Raw genomic sequence first — 9,112 nt, 5'->3', positions numbered from 1 at the left:
TATTATTATAACAGTAATATTCCATACTTTAAAATGCGGACAGTAAGCCAGATGTGTCTGTGATATGGCAATGCAAGAATGAAAAAGGGAAAAGTCGGGACGTTCGGAAAGGACAGGACCCAGTGGAGAAAGGGTGCCAAGTTCGAGCCCCCTCCTGGATGATGACCGTGGCGAAGCGCCATGAAACAGATTCCCAGACCCCTGAAACGGGATCCGGCGGCCGCGTGGCCTGACTCAGCTCCAGAGGGGCCGGGAGAAAAGGGGGCCACGGAGGGGCCCGGAATGAAAAGGGGGTGTTGGGGGGGGGGGGGGGGGGGGGGGGTGATGAAGATGGAGATGACTGATGGTAAAAAGCACAAAGGGGATGTTAACCATTGACTGCTGGAGTTACCGGGGACACGCGGGTCCCCCGGGACCGGCCTGACACGGTCACGCAGGCTGAGGTCAGGGCTCGACCAGTAACGCCAACGGTGGACATCTGAGTACCCAAGAACCATATAATATAACCCAAATGAAACACATTTAATATTATTCACATTTGGACATTTGGACTTTCATTACAGCATCTCGGATTTAAATCATTGCGCAGACATCCAATCCAGTAGTTTATCTGCATGTCCATCGTCCTCCTCCGCAGGTCCCAGGTAGCGGGTCCCCCACATCGCAACCCCCCTCCTCCACCTCATCACTCACTTTCCTTCCCTCCAGCTTTCTCCCACACGCTTTTGTTCTTTTGTGCTGGTGCGATACATTCCGAAATAACAGAGACGTAAGAAGGAGAGAAAGAGAAATGCTGAAAGAAGGGGGAGATGGGGGGCAGGGGGTCGTTTTTTTTACCACGTTGTTCCTGGCTATTCAAAAAACTGGGGTGTATGATGCAAAATCAAAGCGAAGATATATTTTTAAAAATCACGTTCTACCCAGGAATGTGCCTGTGAAAATGCACTTTTCTGTCTTTCCACAATTTGCATGAATCTTGCAGATTTGTGTTTTTCTTGTGTTTTTATTTGAATGGACTCCACAAGTGTGTTCCAGGTCGCATTCATCCTTCAGCTGCCTGATTCATCTACAAATTCATTCTTTTAAAACTTCCTGCTTGGTTTTGAAGAAGTGTCTCCACTGTCTTCGCTGTCCCTGAACCCGCCGATGGTAATGTACTCTGGTGCATGCTGTAAATGTCCCTGTGAAGTGCGGATTTGGCCGTTTTTATGGGAGTGTTAGCATCACACCGGCATTCCACAACCTGCATTAATTCCGCGTTTTTCATTTTATTGTGGCCATAAAATTAAAATGGTATTTTATTGTGGTGCGGACCCCTCCCCGCCCCATTCCTGAGAATCAAAGGCAAACAGAATGACAAAGATTGAGATTTGAGGGGGAGGGAAGTCGAGAAATGAAAGAAAAAGGTGAGCAAGTGGTAAAACGAGACCTTGAGCGCTCTTTCAACACGTACGCAAACATTACGCAAACGTTGCCAAGCGCATCAGGTCATTTCATCTCTCCCCCTCTCACTTCTGTCATTCCTTCCCCCGGGTTTGATGCCTTTAGTCTTCTCGTTTTTCCAGGTCCTTCCCTGACTTATCCTCTCTTTCTCTGCGTCTCAGTGCTGGATGGGCGTCTGTAAGCGATACGGCTCTCCGGGGACTCGCATAATCCCAAATATGCATGCCTCTGGTGCGTACGTATGCACACTCGGGCATTGTCACCGCCTTGGTGTGCTCGCACACCTAGAGACACGCTACACAAACCCTGTGTTGCCACCAGTACTCACTACTAAGAGCACGTAAATGTCTTCCTTGTGCAAATAAAAAATTCACGCCCGCTTGTGCAGAGCCATCGCTGCTTTTGGTTTTGTTTGTGAGTTGGACATTTGTTCTTCTTTCTTACTTGTGTACAGTTTCAAAAATCTTTTAAATCTATATTCCTGCCTTCCGGCCTCTCCTCTCTCATTCAAATGATGTTGAAAACCATGAGCCGTAGCCAAAACACCACGTGCACTCTGATATGCCTGGTCCTTATCTCTTCCTTCTGCACTACGATTCAATTTTCCTCTTTTCTAATCAGTACAGCATCACATGACATCACATCTGCACACGGGCTGACACACAAAGTCATGCAAATGGAACTCCATTCTACACAAAAACACGCACACGCAGTAATAAAAGTAAGATGTGGATCAAAAAGCATGTGCTTCTCTTCCAGGGCCAGTGGTGGCCTAGCGGTTAAGGAAGCGGCCCCGTAACCAGAAGGTTGCCGGTTCGAATCCCGATCCACCAAGGTACCACTGAGGTGCCACTGAGCAAAGCACCGTCCCCACACACTGCTCCCCGGGCACCTGTCATGGCCGCCCACTGCTCACTCAGGGTGATGGGATAAAGGCAGAGGACACATTTCACTGTGTGCACCGTGTGCTGTGCTGCTGTGTATCACATGTGACAATCACTTCACACTTACATTACCAGTCCAGCAAGATTTCTTCAGATGCACAAGTTGCCTATCATGGCACAAACCAGACCGTACAATGCTAACGGTGGCAAGTAGGGGTTTACCTTTCAAACGGGGGTCAGTGTTTTATTACTATTTTCTTGCATAGACCGCTGCTGCCTGTATATGCCAACCAATTGTTATCCTTTGCACATTTGATATCAGGTCCTATAAAGACCATATTTCATAATACAGGAGGTACAGAAAGTATTCAGACCCCCTTAAATCTTATGCTCTTTGTTATATTGCAGCCATTTGGTAAAATAATTTAAGTAAATGTTTTCTAATTTTTCCTCATTAATGTACACAAAGCACCCCATATTGACAGAAATATTTGCAAATTTATTAACAAAGGAAAACTGAAATATCGCATGCTCCTAAGTATTCAGACCCTTTGCTCAGTATTTAGTAGAAGCACCATTTTGATCTAATTGGGAAAGATTTTTGGATTTTCTGCCATTTCTCCTTGCACATCCTCTCCAGTTCTGGCTGGTCGGATGGTAAACGTTGATGAACAGCCATTTTTTGAGACACTCGATTGGATTTAAGTCAGGGTTCTGGCTGGGCCGTGCAAGAACAGTCACAGAGTTGTTGTGAAGCCGCTCCTTCGCTATTTTAGCTGTGTGCTTAGGGTCGTTTGTCTTGTTGGAAGGTAGACCTTCGGCCCAGTCTGAGGTCCTGTGCACTCTGGAGAAGATGTTCATCCAGGATATCCCTCCTTTACTTTGCTGCATTCATCTTTCCCTCGATTGCAACCAGTCGTCTTGTCCCTTCAGCTGCAAAACACCCCACAGCATGATGCTGCCACCACCACGCTGACCTGTTGGGACTGTATTGGAGAGGTCTGTTTTTTTCCACACGTACCGCTTAGAATCAAGGCCAAACGATCTATCTTGGTCTCATCTGACCAGAAAATCTTATTTCTTACCATCTCAGAGTCCTTCAGGTGTTTTTAGCACTTCATGCGGGCTTTTATGTGTGTTGCACTGAGGAGAGGCCTCTGGTGGAGGGCTGCAGTGCCGGTTGACTTTCTGCAACTTTCTCCAACATCCCAACTGCATCTCTGGAGCTCAGCCACAGTGATCTTTGGGTTCCTCTTGACCTCATGATTCTCATTGCTCTGACATTGTGAGCTGTAAGGTCTTCAATGGACAGATGCGTGACTTTCCTAATCACGTCCGACCAATCTAATCAAACACAACTGGACTCAAATGAAGGTATAGAACCATCTCAAGGATGATCAGAAGAAATGGACAGCCCCTGAGGGTCTGATATTTCAGTTTCACTTTGTATTAAATCTGCAAAAAAACAATTCTGTCTTTTTTCTGTCAATATGGGGTGCTGTGGGTACATTAATGAGGAAAATTAACTTAAATGATTTTATTAGATGTGACAAAGAGTGAATAATTGAAGGGGGTCTGAATACTCTCTGTACCCACTGTATGTAGAGTGTAACTTGACTGCTGCAAAGTCTCTTCTCACCCTCATTAGTACAATGGCATGTGATAAAAAAGACATTTACTATTTGCACACACACACACACACACACACACACACACACACACACACACACTCACACACGTGTGATAATACAGAAGCCAGATGCAGCCCACCCCAACTAGCCTCCTTTTAACACCACCAGCTACAAAAACCAACAAACCCCAAAACAGTAGGCTCATTCCTAACAAGAGCCAAGCTAAACTTGACCCTGACCTACAGTCAGTGACCTTTGACACCATTTATTCTTCACCTATTCACCTTCCATGTCTAAGGGTCTTCTATAAAAGTTGGTCCCGCTGACACCTTTTTATGTTTTCTAACTTATCACTGCACCATCAGGACAAATAAACACCAAACAATAGATGGCACTATGCTATTGTGCAGCAGCAGATCCGTACATCTACACATGTCTGGTGTCTCCTTACATCCCCGTCTTTATCATTCTCAGGAATCTGGAAGGGAAAATCCTCCCGTCGAGTGCTGAACGCAGCCCAGAATCAAACAAAAGTAAACTCATTCACCCAGCGGAACACGGAACAAACAGCGCACTTATCCCCTGGCATCTCTACACTCCATGTGTGTCTGATTACTGCTGCGAATGGCAGCGTTTACCAGTGGGGGGGGGATATGTCCTCTGCACACAATTTTATATGTCGTGGTTGGGGTTGTGGGGCTCTGTTTCGTATTGAATATTAATGTATAAAAAAAGCATGACAACATGACATTGCCCATCATTTTAGCCTTCAGTTAAATGTCTGACCCACTACGCTGGGGTGGCGGGTGGGGGCTTGTGACTTGGGGTGGAGTCACGTGGAGCTGCAACTGGATGAAGATGTGTGCTGCATGGAGTTTTTCGTTGCTCGCTCGCTGCCAGCAGCGTTTTGCAACCTTTCTAAAATGAAACGGTTTCTTGTTGATTTCCCCTCCGGGTAAAAATCTCATTTTACAGCAATAAGTCGTCTCGAAATATTCTGACCAAGTGACAAACAAAACTACCACCGGCCCAGCCACAGATGCCATCGGGGTCACAGCTGCACGCACGGGTCACACTGAAAAAAGTCCACTGTAGTTGTTGTTGGTTTAATGCGTTTTTTTCTCATTACGGTAGTTAAAAATTATCGTTTGCATGAAACTAAGCCATCTAATTTCTGCTGGTGAGTAAATAGGTTTTTTTCCTTTATTGTATTGTTTATGCTAGAATATTAGATGTGCTTTAGCCAGTGATGAAGATGGGGAACAGCACAAACCACAGTGCTCTCTTGAATGCAGACCAGTTTGTACCCTTCAGCATCTGCCAGATCAGTAGTGCTTTAAACCTGAGACGTGGCCTAAAGGCTCTGTGACAATAGCACCATAAAAGCGCTCCTTACAAAAGACAAAAAGGGCATCTAGAGAGAAGGAACAAAAGAGTCCAATTAGATGAAAAAGATGACAAGAACGACCTGCATCTTGAATCAATATGGAAAATCAGTAGGAGGGAGAGTGACAGAAACCTAGATATGGAGAGAAAGGAGGGAATCGAAATTCCCAGGCTATCACCTTGGTTTATGTACATTTCTTTCTTTCTTTTTGCCAGAATAGTGCTAAATCTCTCCACCCCTTCATTGCATTTCACTCTTCACTCATTCTTTCCTTCTTCTTTTACCCCTTCCTCCCCCCTTGTGCTGAACAATTGTCGCTGGCTTTCCAAGTTGGACTCTCTGCAGGTTTTTATGTGCATGTTCATTCTGCTCCCATGTCATTTTTGGGGTCAATGACCTGTCACCCTCACCAAGCAATTTAACACGCCAGCATGCATGATGCATGATTTACATTTACATTTACATTTACAGCATTTATCAGACGCCCTTAACCAGAGCGACTTACTTTATTTATTTACAGGGACAGTCTCCCTGGAGCAATTTAGGGTTAAGTGTCTTGCTCAGAGACACGATGGTAGTATGGTAGTAAGTGGGATTTGAACCCGGGTCTTCTGGTTCACAGGCGGGTGTGTTACCCACTAGGCTACTACCACCCGCATGATAAAACCAGTGGTCATTTATTTGTCTGGTGAACGTCTGGAGGATTAACACTTATCACAATGACAATCACTTCACTTTATTTGAATGTTAACTGTGATCCTGTTAGATTACAGTGACACAGACAATGTGTGTGTATGTGTGTGTGTGTGTGTGTGTGTGTGTGCTTGAGAAGAAGAATCCATAACTCAAAGACATTCAAATCCACATAGTAAGACTATTCATTTTGAAAGATGGATTACTATTACACAGCAGTCCTTGACACAAAAAAACTCTGAAACTAAACCAACAGGCAACACCTTCACCTGGTGGTGAATGAAGAACATTGCAAGTAGCTCAGCGTCATTCACGGAAATGAACAAAATTGGCCATCAAATGTGGTTAATGAATTGTGTGTAAGTCCCTGAAATAGGAAGTCTAGAAACTGGACCAAGTGTTAACTGTCCGGCCCAAAACATCTGCATGGGGAAATCACTGATGCTGTTTCTAGACATTCGGTTTTACCCTGAACAACTGCGTTTTCTACCAAGAATTTGCCATTTATCTTGAGTCATCCCTTGAGCGAAAGACAAACCGCATTTGACCTTATGTGTTTTGACCGCTACTCCTGGGAGGAACAAACAAAGGTGACTGAGCAAAAAATGTTTGACACTGTCCCTAAACCCTTTTAATGAATTTATTCCCACATCCTGAAAAAAAAATCTTTTTCACTGACAGAGATGCCAATTCTTGCATTTATTTGTTAAAATGAATTGTGTTTAATACCCCTCTTACCCTTTGGAATATTTTTTGGACTTATACAACTGACCAGCCTGGATGTTAAAGAAGAAACCAATCTAAAGTGATCATCTTATTTCATCTAAATGTATAAGATGAAACCAGGTTGTGAGTGAATAATCTCAGACTGTTTTAATTGGGCACAGAAGGCCAGGAAGATTTATTACAACCTACGAAAGTTAATGAGGTCATGAACATGGTAAGAAACAAAAACTCTAAAATTGGTAAGGTGGTAAAGTAGTGTATTAACAGCATAAATTGAATCTAAGGCCAGAGAAGTGGTGATGAGTCTGTTTTAAGTAAATAGTATTATTAAAAACAAAATGGGAGAATAATTCATAGTTTAATAGGCACAATACTAGCAGAAAATATTAATCACATAATTAAGACATTAGTGGGACACTTTATTATAGCCAAAGACTAAGCCCAAACAGGGCCACAGGTACAGACCAATCACATCATGAATGCAGAATAGTTATTAATAATGCTATGAAAGAATTGAAGCTGGATGCTGTATGGAGAGAAATCAATCCACAAAATCCAGAATTGGCTTCTATGATGTTGTACAATTGGGATGTCAGATTGTGCGCCCTGTTATTCAATATATTTCTAGTACATTTCTCTGTATTACTGGAAAGAGCTGGACTGGAACATTCAAGAAGAATCACCCCTTTTAGAAGTATTTAAAGAGACATAACAGAATGACTGTCATAAGACCCATACCCTTCTTACATTGTGGAAACCCTGCCTACCAATTTTAATTCCATTTTGGTCTGGATTAATAATTTGGGGCAAAACTATTTGCATACATGTTAGCAGTTTACATAATTAAGAAATGTATGGGTCTTATGACAGTCATTCTGTTATGTCTCTTTAAATACCATGCTCAAGAACCTAAACACTGAGACCCAAAGGCCCCGCTACCTCTGCCTTTGAGCAAGGAGGAACAAGAGGAGCACTGCCAGAGCCCTGCAAAATGACCTCCAGCAGGCCACAAATGAAAGTGAAGTGATTGTCATTGTGATACACAGCACAGCACACGGTGATGCAACAGAATGTGTCCTCTACTTTTAACCATCGCCCTTGGTGAGCAGTGGGCAGCCATGACAGCCACGCTTTGCTCAGTGGCACCACAGTGGCACCTTGGCGGATCGGGATTCGAACAGGCAACCTTCTGATTATGAGGCCACTTCCTTAACCGCTCGGCCACCGCTGCCCCAAATGTGCATGTGTCTGCTCAAACGGTCAGATACAGACTACATGAGCGTGGTAGGAGGGCCTGATGTCCACAGACAGAGGTTGTGCTTACAGCCCAACACCATGCAGAGCGTTTGGCATTTGGCAGAAAACACCAAGATTGGCAAATTGGCCACTGTGCTCTTCACAGATGAAAGAGTCTGGAGACGGCGTGGAGAACATCCTCCAGCGTGGCCGGTTTGGCAGTGGGTCAGTAATGGTGTGTAGCACCTTGTTGGGGGGCCGCACAGATGAGATCGTCAGACCCCTTGTGAGACCATATTCTGGTGTGGTTGGCATCTGGTACGAGGTTGGTTCCTCGTAATGCAAGATAATGTGACAGCTGTCATTTCTCATTCTGTGCCTGTGCTATGTGGTACGAGTTTGTGCCGCTATGCTGCCATGGTTTTGTGACTGTCTTATTGGTGAAACATGTGAATTGTTGCTACATCTGAATGGTGAAACGGTGTCATGTGTTACAGCTACTGGCAGCATGTGGAATAAAGGGTTTAAAAAAGTAATGAGTTTAGTGTTTTCCAACGTAGTGGCGTAAGAGTAGAGTTTCTGATTCTCTAATGTACTCAAGTATGGCATTGTAAACCTACTCTTAGGAGCATTTTTTTTTTTTGCTCAAGCAAATATAAGAGAGTGAACGTAACTAGTTACTGGTCACCTCTGTCCGTGACCCTGAGTAACAGGAGGTTATGGATGAGTGAGTGAGCGAGTGTTCCAGAAGTCCTGTCTGTTCTATAAATGCACGTATACTTTGTGTTAGTATTTTAGCATATACGGTATCTTACCAAATTATTTCCAAATGCCTGAAGAGACATGGCCAGTAGTGTTGGGGCGTAACATTGTAATTCGTTACAGTTACTGGAGGAAAATGACTTGTTGAGATATTCATGATTAATAACATTGTAAAGAACAGACATTATTAATAATACTGGTGTGGTGGGAATCATGGAAGTGAAATTTCTGTCACACAGCCAGCGCTCAGTGGCGATAACTGAACTGCCTGTTCAGCAGATGTTGTTAGTTGAATGTGACGAGTCACCAGTATCCAGCCATCGAAAGCCATTAATAAAGAGTTAAAGGGT

Source organism: Denticeps clupeoides, unplaced genomic scaffold (genome assembly GCF_900700375.1).
Source record: "Denticeps clupeoides unplaced genomic scaffold, fDenClu1.1, whole genome shotgun sequence".
NCBI classification, from domain to species: domain Eukaryota; kingdom Metazoa; phylum Chordata; class Actinopteri; order Clupeiformes; family Denticipitidae; genus Denticeps; species Denticeps clupeoides.
This window is presented reverse-complemented; position numbering follows the sequence as displayed.